Genomic DNA, 12,578 nt, shown 5'->3' with positions numbered 1-12,578 from the left:
TTATTTGAGAGCCTAACTGCGGACAGAGACTGCACTAAACTGAGAAGCAGCATGGCTCAGTGGAAAGAGCACGGGCTGGGGAGCCAGAGGTCATGAGTTTTTTTTTTGTTTTTGTTTTTTTTTGGTATTTGTTAAGCGCTATGTGCAAAGCACTATTCTAAGCGCTGGGGTAGATACAAGGTAATCAGGTTGTCCCACGTGGGGCTCACAGTCTTCATCCCCATTTTACAGATGAGGGAACTGAGGCCCAGAGAAGTGAAGTGACTTGCCCAAAGTCACACAGCAGACAAGTGGCGGAGTTGGGATTTGAATCCACGACCTCTTGACTCCAAAACCCGTGCTCTTTCCACTAGCCACGCTGCTTCCCTAATGAGTTCTAATCCCGGCTCTGCCACTTGTCAGCTGTGTCACTTTGGGCAAGTCACTTCATTTCTCTGGGCCTCAGTGACCTCATCTGTAAAGTGGGGATTAAAACTGTGAGCCCCACGTGGGACAACTTGATCACCTTGTATTCCCCCCAGCGCTTAGAACAGTGCTTCACACATTGCAAGTGCTTAACAAATGCCATTATTAATATTATTATTATTAAGCACTTGGGTGAGTACAGTAGAATCACTATGATCTCTACCCTCAAGAAGCTTACAATCCAGTGGGAGAAGTGGACACAAGTTACAGATAGGAGGAGGCAATACAGTACAAAGATATGTACACACTACCATGGGAGGGGATGTTTCAATGTCATGGAAGAGCTAAAGTGGCAGTTGAAGACTGAGGGTGGGGAGGTGATAAATCAATTGAGGAAAGATGTCCTGGAGGAGATGTGATTTCTGGAGGTCTTTGAAGATGGGAAAAGCAGTGGTCTGCCAAATGTGAAGGGGGAGGACGATCCAGGCAGGAGGTTGGAGCCAGGAGGAATGAGGCAGGGTGAGTGGGTTGGCTTGAGATGAATGAAACTTGAAAGCTGAGGCATAGTGGGAGAAGAGAGTGGATAAGCAGGGGCAAGAGAACTGACTGAGTACACTGAAGCCAAGTGTTTCTGCTTGTTGAGAAGAGGAATGGGCATCCAGTGGAGGTGGGGGAGACATACAAAATGACAGCATTCCTTACAGACCTTACAGAAGCAGCACGGCATATGAATAGAGCATGGTCCTGGGAGTCAGAAGGTCGTGGGTTCTAATCCCAGCTCCACCACTTGTCTGCTGTGTGACCTCTGGGCCTCTGTTACCTCATCTGTAAAATGGTGATTGAGACTGTGAGCCCCTCATGGGGTAGGCCTGTTTCTAACCTGATTTGCACTTATCCTCCCCACCCCCCAGTGCTTAGTACAGTGTCCAGCACACAGTAAGTACTCAACAGATACTCAAATTATTATTATTCATTCAATCGTATTTATTGAGTGCTTACTTTGTGCAGAGCACTGTACTAAGCACTTGGGAAGTACAAGTTTGCTACATATAGAGACGGTCCCTACCCAACAGCGGGCTCACAGTCTAGAAGTCACAGTCTAATATTATCATTATTATTAGTATTATGTGAAAGGCTGGAGGCAGGGAATTCAGTGAGGAGACTGATGCAGTAGTCATAATGGGATACAATACACCAGGGTGGCGTGACACTGCATCATATAACTGGCAGGGGGAGGCAGTGTCAATGCTCAATTGTAGTTCAACCCTTTCACCTGAAAGAACTGATAGGATACCCAAAGTCATAAACCAACTAAACATCTCTTAAGCAAATCACACACCCGGCATGATCCCACCTAGATCAATGTGGTGGCAGTTTAGATGGAAAAGGAGGTGCAGATCCTGGGTAAATTGTGGAGGAAAAGCCAAAAGGATTTGGGGACAGATTGAATGTGGGGGTAGAAAGAGATAGAGGAGTCAAGCCGAAGTTATGAGCTTGAGAGATGACCTATACTCTACATTGTTACCACCTCTCAATTCTCCAACCTCTGACTGCTCACTCGTTCTGCTTCCCCAGCCATGACCCCCTCTGAATTCACCAGACCATAGTTCTACCTATTTTCAAACCTCTCTGTCAAATTCCACCTCCTTCAGGGGCTTTCTCTAATAAATGCACATCGCCCAACACATATAAACCAACTGTAACCCTTAGCACTGAAGTCAATCAGTGCTATTTATTGAGCACTTACCATATATGCAGTATTGTACTAAGTGCTTGGGCCAGTGCAATACAACAGAGTTGTTAGACATTCCCTGTCACAAGAAGGACCAACAAGGAGCTTACAGTCTCCACCTCCCACTATTTGCAAATAATTACTGTCTGTCAGTATCCCCTGTTAGATTACAAAGTCCTAGAGGCCAAAGGGTATGTCCTGCTTCTTTTGCCCTCTCCCAAGCATTCAACTGAAAGTTTTGCACTCAGCTGGCACTCAATAGTGCCATAGATTGATTGATAGGTTAGGAAATTATCTTAATTTGTTCTTCAGTGAGAAGAGAGTGGTCATAAGAATACCTTCCTTTCCTTCAAGCACCATCAAAAGTACAATAGTTCCACTGGAACTATGGGATGTCAAGTTCTACCCTACTGGTTTTGAGAACTGCTCCTCATGGCAATTTAGCTAGTGGAAGGAAATACTTCGGGTGGTACCATAACCATTCCTTTGGAAACACATGGTTTCTCTCCTTTCCTTGTTTACACTAATGTGTTTTAATTTACTGAGGCAACGGCACCAGATAAGAAATATAAACAGTCCTCTCACTCATCCTATTTCCTGCCAAATTCCAGGAGGTGTGGCTCCTATTAGGTCCCCTGGAATGAGGATGTCTGAGCCAAACGGGCAACTTGAAACCTTTGTCTGAGCCAGGGATGCTGCAGCACGAATGGAAGCTCTTTTTTCGTGTGTGGTCTTCCTTTCAGGGGTCTTCATAATCCTGCTGTGTGACTGGATGGAAGTGGAGCTGGAAAACCAAGCAACATGATGGGAAGGCATGGTCTTCGGAAGTTTTCCTCGGTTTCAGAGGCCTCGGGAAGGTTCTTTCAAAACGAGAGCAAGAGTCAGATTTATAAGGGCATAAAACTTGCAACAGTTTTTGAGGGTATCCAATCACCCAGAATTCCAGGCTCATTCCTCCACTGCAGCCCAGCCCACCAAGCAATCCCACCTGCCATCCTTCTTTACTCTTCCCCCTCTCCCTCTTCGGACTCACTAAACTTGGGTCCCAACCTGGAATGCCCTCCCATCTTCTCTCAACTAAATGCCATCTCTTTATTCCTTCTTTCTGGTTGACAGGAGCTCCTGGCCTGATGCTCCTGGTGGATCCTTCAAGTCCATTCCCAGTTTACCTCGCAGGGCTTTCATAATTTCCACTTTGACAGAGGCACCCTCCCAGCAATTGCCTCTACTTAAGAACCCTGAATGGGACAATGGAGTCCGGCCTCATTATGAGAGTTCACAACCAGGAAAGCGATGACCTGATGGTGCCCTCTGCAGTCAGCCCAGTTCTGAACCACAGAGGGAGTTTGCCCAATCACCAAAAATCCCTGCTCTGGGGTGGAGGGCCTGGGAGATCTCGCTAATGATCCGACTGCAGCTGAACTTGAGCTTTTCTGGAAGGGAAAGCAAAGGGAATTTCCCAAATCCCACGAATAGACTCTGTGTACGATTAAGCTCTTGCTGAAAATGACTCCCCTTCAGGAGGCTGCCAACAGAAAACTTTCACCGTCAGTGAGTTTTGGCCCCAGGAAAAAGAAAGTCAGGCCGATAGCAGAGGCTGGAGCCAGGTGTGTTTGCAAGCAGGTGCTGCATAAGGTTCTCTGCACAGCCCTGCCAATGCTCTTTCCACAGAGACCTACAACACCTCCGTTGTTCCTGTCAGGCTCCCCCCTCTTCACCGAGATTGCCAATGCCATGAGTTATGTGACAGGGCAGTGACTTGGACGAATGTCCACTATTGACAAGGACAGACACCAGTGAGCCTGTCCCAGGACACGTCTGTACCTTCCTGGAAAAGCTCAGGCTATCATTAACCTGTTCTAGCGCCTCAACCACAGTTTTTCTTCTTGATTCAGTCGCACATTATGTACCCTGACTCCTGGGTAAAAGATTTGTGGCAATTGCATGATGTATGAGGTGCCATTTGTAAAAATATTATTTAGTGTAAAACATGATGTTTTTTTTCTGTTGATTTACAAGTTGGATTTATAAATCTGCACTTCTCACCGTTTGGGTTATATATCTTGCCTCTGATTTATAAAACTTGCCAGTAAATCTTTCCAGCAAAGTTTTGATTCAGAAATCATTATTTTAAAAATTAGATTTAGCTAAAACATTCAATGGCTTTGTTAGGAAGGCAATGGATTTACATACCTTCAATTGCAGTTTACAAATCCTACAACAGATTTACAAATTGTGCTGAGGAATTCTTAAATAAAATGTCGTGATTTAAGGATCCTCAACCTGTGCTTAGGATACAAATGACTGATTTATGCTACCAAAGCCATACAATAATGATCTACTTTATAAAATCCTACTTTTACTTTAACTCCTAAGTCCTGATTTATACACCCTGATTAGGTTTTCTGTAGTGCAGCCCACAATCAGAGGCTCAATGCACAAAGAAACTGCACACAAGAGACACTTTTTTAAAGGAGTCCCAGGCTCCTTAGTTGCTGAGAAGGCTAATGGGTTTGAGGGACTCAAGGGTCATTGGTCCCATGGTTTTTTTTGGGGGGGAGGGGGGGGGGTTTGAGGATTTGCTTAAAGCTTTCACTGAAAACCCCATTACTTTGCCAAACACAGCCTCTGGTTTGGGGTGGTGGAGGAACATATTAATGTGTTGACAGTCTTATATTAAGGAAACCACAGGTCATTAGACACTAGACTATAAGGTCCTTGAGGGCAGGGTCCTTTTCTTGTTCTACTTTTATCACTCCTCTCAGCACCTGGTGTAGCACCTAGTGCAGTGCCCAGTGCAAAGTACAGGGCTAAGAAGGGCAGTTTTTTTCTTCTTTTTAATAATTTCTTGGTGGAAATTTTTCTTTTCTGAATCTGCCTAGGGCAAACCTACTTTAACCACTAAGGTAACCTCATCAAGATGATCTCGTGCAGATAGATCTGATGTTCCTGGATCCAGGTCTCTACGTTTGCCTCACCACATGCTCTAGATACATTGATGCCAGATTCTTTGCCCAATTTACAAAGAACATTTTGTGCTTTTCCTCCCCTCCTCCCCACCCCACTGCTGCCCTGGGGATTCTCCTGGCCATTTCAAGAGTTCAGACAAATTGGGAGCAGGGAGAAGGTGGCAGTATAGAAGCCTCAGGACTCCAAAACACTTGCTGTCAATCAGGCGGACAATGGCCAATCAAGGGGTCCCCTTAGCATACAGTTTTTCAGTCAAAGGTGCATGACCGCACAAGTTCAAACCCATTGTTTGGAAGTAATCCTAAATTATTACAATAAAATTTGTCAAATGCTTTTGGATTCAGGTGAGAAGGGAATTAACTGCATATAATTGTGCCACAAGTAAATATGAAGGAATGAGGATAGGCTTTGCCCCAGAGAAACATGGCATTAGTAGACAATCAAATCTATTAGCAAACTGATATCTACCCAAACCACTTAAAGAGGAGATGAATTGGGAGTTGTCATAATAGTTAATCCAAATAACTTGCACTCAGGTAGGCTCTTCTCTGCTAGTCTGAAGTTTCTACACTGGATGATACGGCTACTCCCAATATGGGCTTCACTTCAGCCATCTGGACAAGAAGTGTCTTTAGGCTCCCACCCACTTCTCAGAAGCAAAGAAAAATAGAAAGATGAATAATTAGCCATTGAATTTGATCAATGTATATCACCAATCTGGATCATTTTTGTTTTCAGAGTGTGATTGTGTCCTCTAGACTGTAAGCTTGTTGTGGGCAGGGGATGTGTCTGTTTATTTTTGTAGTGTACTCTCCCCAGTGCTTAGTTTAGTGTTCTGCACAAAATAAGTGCTAAACAAATATGATTGACTGAAATTTGATTGACTGACAAGGCTTTATTTTCTGGGTAATCCCTCAATTTACTAACAATAATAATGATAATAATACTAGGTGTCCTTTTTCAAGCGCTTACTACACATCAAGCACTGTGCTAAATGTTGGAGTAGATACAGTACAATCAGATTTTAATTTTTTACAGTATTTGTGAAGCGCTTTCTATTTTCCAGGCACTATATTACATGTTGGGATAGATACAAGCTAGTCAGGTTGGACACAGTTGGCCCACCTGGGGCTCACAGTCTTAATCCCCTATTTTATCTTAATCCCCTGTTTTACAGATGAGGTAACAGAGGCACAGAAAAGTGAAGTGACTTGCCCCGGGTCACACAGCACATAAGTGGCACAGCCAGGATTAGAACCCCTGTCCTTTTTACTTCCAGGCCTATGTTCTCTCCATTAGGTTACACTGCTTCCCAATTGGACACAATCTAAGGGTGGATGGAGAAGAGATGTTTAATCCCTATTTTACAGATGAGGAAATTGAGTCACAGGAAAGTCAAGTGACTTGCCCATGGTCACAGAGCAGGCAAGTGGCAGAGCTGGGTTGAAAAGCCTGGTCTCCTGACTCCCACTTTCCATTTTGCTTTACTTTTAAACACTGCTAGAGAGTGTCAGTAAATTTTACAAAATTATTATCTATGGTCATGCTATTAGATATTTAATTACCAGCATATTTGAGACCCAACTGGATTATTTTCCAGGATTACCCAGGAAATTGCATCAAACACTCCACTGCACTTAGCTGGATAGAGCTGACTCAAGTGATGTATCATATCACCCCGAGTTTTTCAATATTCAGAGTGTGAAAAGTACTTGAGGGTGAGATTACAGAGCAATGACACTCTTATTGCTTACATTTATGAAGTGTTACTTCAAATAACAAAAGCAGTTATTGGGCCATGTTGAAATCAACATGTTGAAACCAATATAATAGTACCATGATCTAGTCACAGATTCACTGGGTTCCTTGCCAGGGTGGGACATAAAGAAGAAGGAAAGCAATTTGGGTGAAAACACTAGAATAGGTGTCAAGTGCTTAGCACAGTGTTGTAAACTAGAAACTCTTTATGAGCAGGGAATGTGTCTACCAGCTGTATCATACTGTACTTTCCCAAGTGTTTAGTACCGTTCTCTGCTCACAGTAAGCACTCAATAAATACAATTGATTAATCGATAGACATTCCTGCTCTGAGTGATCTGCTTAACCTCTCTGGGCCTCAGTTTCCCCATGTGTTTATTACATGATAAATCAGGGTGACCCAAGATAAAGAGACCTCATTTTTATTGTTCATTTGTGGGCTATATAATGAAGCACTAAATCGTACTGCGTGACATACAACACTAATGAATTCTAAATACAAATTATCTAAACTTGAACTAGAGTTGTTCGAACTGATTTACAGTCTTTTGCACTCATGCTCACTGTTTCAGAGTAGCTTTCTAGTAAGTCAAAAGACAAAAACAAATAAAACCTCTTTCTTGGCCTTCCCTCCTTGACAGAATCCTACACCTTCACTGGCATGCAATGAGGATGAATTGGAAAGTGACTGTAGAGCATCTTTAGCCCAAAGACTTTGAATTAATCTATCAGTGGTATTTACTGAATGAGTTCTGTGGTAGATGCTTTCCCTTCCCACAGTGAGCTTAGATTCTAGAGGGGGAGATAGACATTAATATAAAAAAATTGATTAATTATGGATATGTACATAAGTGCTGTGGGGCTAAATAAGTGCCCGAAAGGTACAGCCCCAAATTCATAGATGAAATGGAAGGGAGAGAGAGTTGGGGAAAAGAGGGCTTAATCAGGAAAGGCCTTTTGGAGGGAACGCAATCTTAATAAGGCTTTGAAATTGGGGACAGTGGTGGTCTGGCTTTTATGGACAGGGAGGGAGTCCCAGGCCAGAGGGAAGACATAAGAAAGGGGTCAGAGGCAAGGTAAATGATATTGGGGTTCAGGGAGTGAACTGGTACTAGAGAAGCAAAGAGAGCACACTGAGCTGTAGTAGATAGTCAGTGAGATAAGATAGGAGTGGGCTAGTGATTGAGTGCTTGAAGAGGTGGATGCTACAAAAGAAGGTTTGCTAACAACAGGGAAGTATTGTGGCCGAGAGCAAAGAGCAGGGACTCAGAGGACCTGGGTTCTAATCCCTGTTCAGTCACTTGCCTCCTGTGTGTGACTTTGGGCAAGTCTCTTAACTTATCTATGCCCCAGTAACCTCAAATGTAAATTTGGGGTGAAATACCTGTTCTCCTTCCTACTTTCCCATGCGCTTAGTACAGTGCTCTGCACACAGTAAACGCTCAATAAATACGATTGAATGAATGAATGAATTCAGACCGTGAGCCCTGTGTGGAACAGGGACCCTGTCCGGCCCATTAGCTTTTATCTACCCCAGAGCTTAGAGAAGTGCATGACATAGTAAGTGCTTAAAAATGCCATTAAAAATGAAAACGTGTACATCAAAACAAACTAAATTCTCACCTTCAGGTTAGGAAGGGTTCTGCCAGAGTTTGGTCCTGAAATGACACTGGGAAGCCTGTGACCAAGATGCTGGCGGAGTTAGTCAAGGTCATCCAGTGGTGAAGACTGGCTTCTCTCTTTAGACCTTCCCGCCTTGCCAGGAAACCTGCACCTTCATTGGCAAGAGATTAGGATGAATTGGAAAGGGATTGTAGAGCAGCACTCAATAAGTGGCATTTATTGAGAACTTGCTGTGAGCAGAACTGTACTAAGTGCTTGGAAGAGTACATGACAACTGAGTCGGCGGACACAAGCCCCTGCCCTCAAAGAGCTTACTTATATTCGTGTGTTGGAGCATTACCGTAGAGTGGAAAGTGTGCAATCAGTGACCTATCCACAGGAGCATGTGCTAGTGAATAGCTGGGTTAGTCCTGAACATGTACTGGGTATCCACTAATGTAGGCTCTCTGATGTCCAAACTTTACTCTGTACTAGATGCTCACAACCAAGAATTCTCATTAAAGAGGGAGATTGGAAAACATGTTCAGGTCTTGGTTGTGCCCAGGGTAGAAAAAGAAGGGTTTTCATACACTTAGGCTTTTCCCCAAATCCTTTAACATCTTTGCCAGGCACATTTCTGTTCCTTCCTCAAAATCCATCTGGATGTTAAGAAAACTTTACCCTCTGTGATTCTGATTCACTTCTAGAGACCCAATCACACTGCAAATGCAGGCTTAATGTTCTTTTTAAGCCTTTCAAAGCTTCTACTTTGAACTAAGAAGTCATCATTTGCCAAATAAATTCAACCCAAACCTCAAAAAGAATTTAGATTTAAGTAGGTCAAGTGGCTTCTAAGCTGACGTATCCTCTCATTCACTGGCCAAGTATGCAGGAGGCACAAGTTATGTCAGCTTAAGAAATAAGTTACAGATATCGTGCTGTTCTTAAAATGGTCCTAACAAAATCTGCCCTATTATCCAGGTAGCAAACAAGGGCTTTAATGCTGTTCAGAAAGACTGGAAAAATTGTATTAAGGCCACACAGACAGGATTGTTTGTCTACTAGCTTTAGGTTGCAGGTATCAATTATTAGTGATATCTATTGAGCACTAGCTGTGCACAGAACTCTGTACTAAGAGTTTAGGACTGTACAATACAACAGCATTATAATAATAATAGTATTTGTTAAGCATTTACTATGTATTATGTTAACTTACTGTTTAAAGCACTATTCTTCGTGATGGGGTAGATACGAGTTAAGTTGGATACAGTCCCTGGCCCTCGGGGGGCTCACAGTCTAAGTAAGGAGAAAGGGTAATGCATTCACATTTTACATATGAGAAAACCAAGGCATAGATAGGTTAAATAACTTGCCCAAGGTCACACAGGAGGCAAGTAGCAGAGCTAGGATTTAAGCCCAGCTCCTCTGACTCTGGGGCTCATGCTCCTTCTGCCAAGCCACGTTACTTCCCCAGATGGTAGACATGTTCCTTGTCCACAACAAGCTTACAGTGTAGAGTTGGGGACAGGCATTAACATAACTCCTTTTGGTAGCAGGAGTCTGACTGACAGCAGCTCCCTAGGGTGGGTAGGGGAATCTCAGAGGAAATCCCTTCTTTGGCTGGAAATCAGGGGCCTAGCCCACCTGCTTCAGCCCCAGCCTGGCACCAGTCCCAGATGGTAGCAGGAACCTGGGCTGAACCAGAGACAGAGCAAGTCTAACTTCTTGGAGGGGGCTACCATGTATATCCTGCTGCCCTTTGGAACTATAATTCCCAGAAGCCTCTAGGGCACCTGTGCACAGGCAAAAGCACCTTTCAGAAGTGAGTCCGGGCTTTCTTCCACTCTAAGGGTGACCCAAATGCCCTGAGGTGTCCCCTACCCCATCCCCCCAACCAAGACTGGGACCAGCAAGGAAGGGAGAAGAGAGGGAAATGTCCTCTTCCACCTTGAACTCAGGTCACCCCATCCCTGTTCTCTCCCATCTCCTTTGCCTCAAACTTTCAACCTCAATGATGCTAACAGTCACCTCATCCCAGCCCACCTATCCAACATCCAGGCCAAGTCCATTCATGTTCAACTTTGTGCTGATATAGCGCCCCGGACTTGGAACTCATGGAACTATAAGTGACTCTATTGGGTTCCACTTCATGGCTCTTCTGTCATCCTTTCTGTACTCAAAAATGCTCCAGAACTTGAAACGTGCTCATCTCCTTCTACATTCAGAGGGTAGCTATTCTATCGCACTGAAATTCCGCAAATGAAAGTGAATCATTCTCAATATCAAGTGGCAGGACAAGGTGACCCACAGTGAGATCTTGGAATATAGTTCACCAGTGCTGAGCATGGTTCACTGAAGCACAGCTTTATAGGGTACAGTGGCTGAGGAAACAAGACAAGAGCAGGATTCCCAAGCATCTGCTCAAAAGGGGCTATGTACATGCAGGGAGACCAGAAAAAAAAATTGTTTTAAACAGAATGAAGCATATTCTTAGGTGTACACTGTAGCAATGAGCTGATGGGAGATTTTTGCCTGCTCGATTGGTCTATCCTATCTTCCACAGTCATCTGTAGAGGGATTGCTCCCACTGAACTGAAGTTTTGCAAAGATCAACTTATCAAGAAGCAGCTGTGGAAATAAGGACTCAATTGTTGTATCTATCCCAGTGCTTGAGCTATAGCAAGTGCATAATAAGTACCATTAAGTGTTTAATACTATGACTATTATTACTTCTGCTAATAATAATAATGACGATGGCCAGTGCCTGTGCAGATGCCTGAAACTAGGAGTTTTCGGTCAAATCATATGGCATTCAGCCACAAAACAGGTTTCAAATTGCAGAGCAACTGCCTTTCTAGAACCATTTGTATGCCAAATTACAATGATAATAGCTGGTATTTGGTAAGGGCTTACTCTATCCCCAAGCACTCTATCCCCAGGGGCAGATACAAGATGAATCAGGTCTGACAATCCTATTTCCAAATGGGACTCACTGTCTAAATAGGAGGGATAACAGATATTGGATCCCCATTTTATAGATGAGGAAACTGAGGCACAGTGAAGTTAAGTGACCTGCCCAAGGACTCACAGTAAGCAAGTGGCAGACCCAGGATTAGAACCCAGGTTCCCCAGGAGTATTTGTGCTATTTAAAGTCTCAGGTTTGGGGTAGAAGGTGTTAGGTATGGAATTTTAGATATTTTGAATTTGGTGATGCATTACTGGTATAATCAGGCAAATCACCACTGCCTTAAGGTCTTATAAAACACTAGATCTGGAAGCGAATAGAAACCAAAACCCATCCTGACTCTATTTGTGTCTTAAGGGTGACTCTTTTAGGATATCTAAGATCATTTTTCTGATCAATCATTGGTATTTATCAAGTACTTACTGTATGTAAAGCACTGTACTAAGCATTTAGAAGAGCGCAATACATTTTTTAAATAAAGGTTATTTAAATTTCAGTAGAAGTCCTGGTGACATTTCCAGCATAAATTAGTGTTCTTGAATCTGAATGAATCTGGCTTCATTCCTTTCAAGCCAATCTATGTACTATGCCTCATTTTTGTCTCTCTTGACACTGAGCTCATGCTCCTGCCCTCCCTCATACCTGGAATGAAACTGCCTCCCCCTTTGCATGCCAAGAACACTGCTCTCATCTTTAAAACTCTCTTAAAAATCACAATTCCCCAGGAGGCTTTCCCTGATGAAGCTCTCATTTCCCCACTCTATTTCCCCCGCAACTGCTACTTCAGCACTGTTGCATCACCTACACACTACGATACTGACACTCCTGCCTTCCTCCCATTGAATTTTGTGTATATCTTCATAGTCTATTGCTTCTTCCTACCTGTAATTTGTCTAACAAGCATGGCCTAATGGAAACAGCATGAGTCAGAGTTGGGGGACCTGAGTTCTAAACCTACTTCTGCCACATGCCTGCTGTGTGACCTTAGACAAGTCATGTAACTTCTGTGTCTAGTTTCCTCACCTGTTCTCCCTCACACTTAGACTATGAACCCCGGGTGGGACAAGAACTGTGTCTGATCCAACCTTCACATATTGTACCTAGCCCAGCATTTAGTACAGTACTGGGCACAGGGTAAGCCCTTG

The sequence above is a fragment of the Tachyglossus aculeatus genome, chromosome 11 (genome assembly GCF_015852505.1).
Source record: "Tachyglossus aculeatus isolate mTacAcu1 chromosome 11, mTacAcu1.pri, whole genome shotgun sequence".
NCBI lineage: Eukaryota > Metazoa > Chordata > Mammalia > Monotremata > Tachyglossidae > Tachyglossus > Tachyglossus aculeatus.
The sequence above is the reverse complement of the archived record's forward strand: the minus strand, read 5'-3'. Positions refer to the sequence as shown.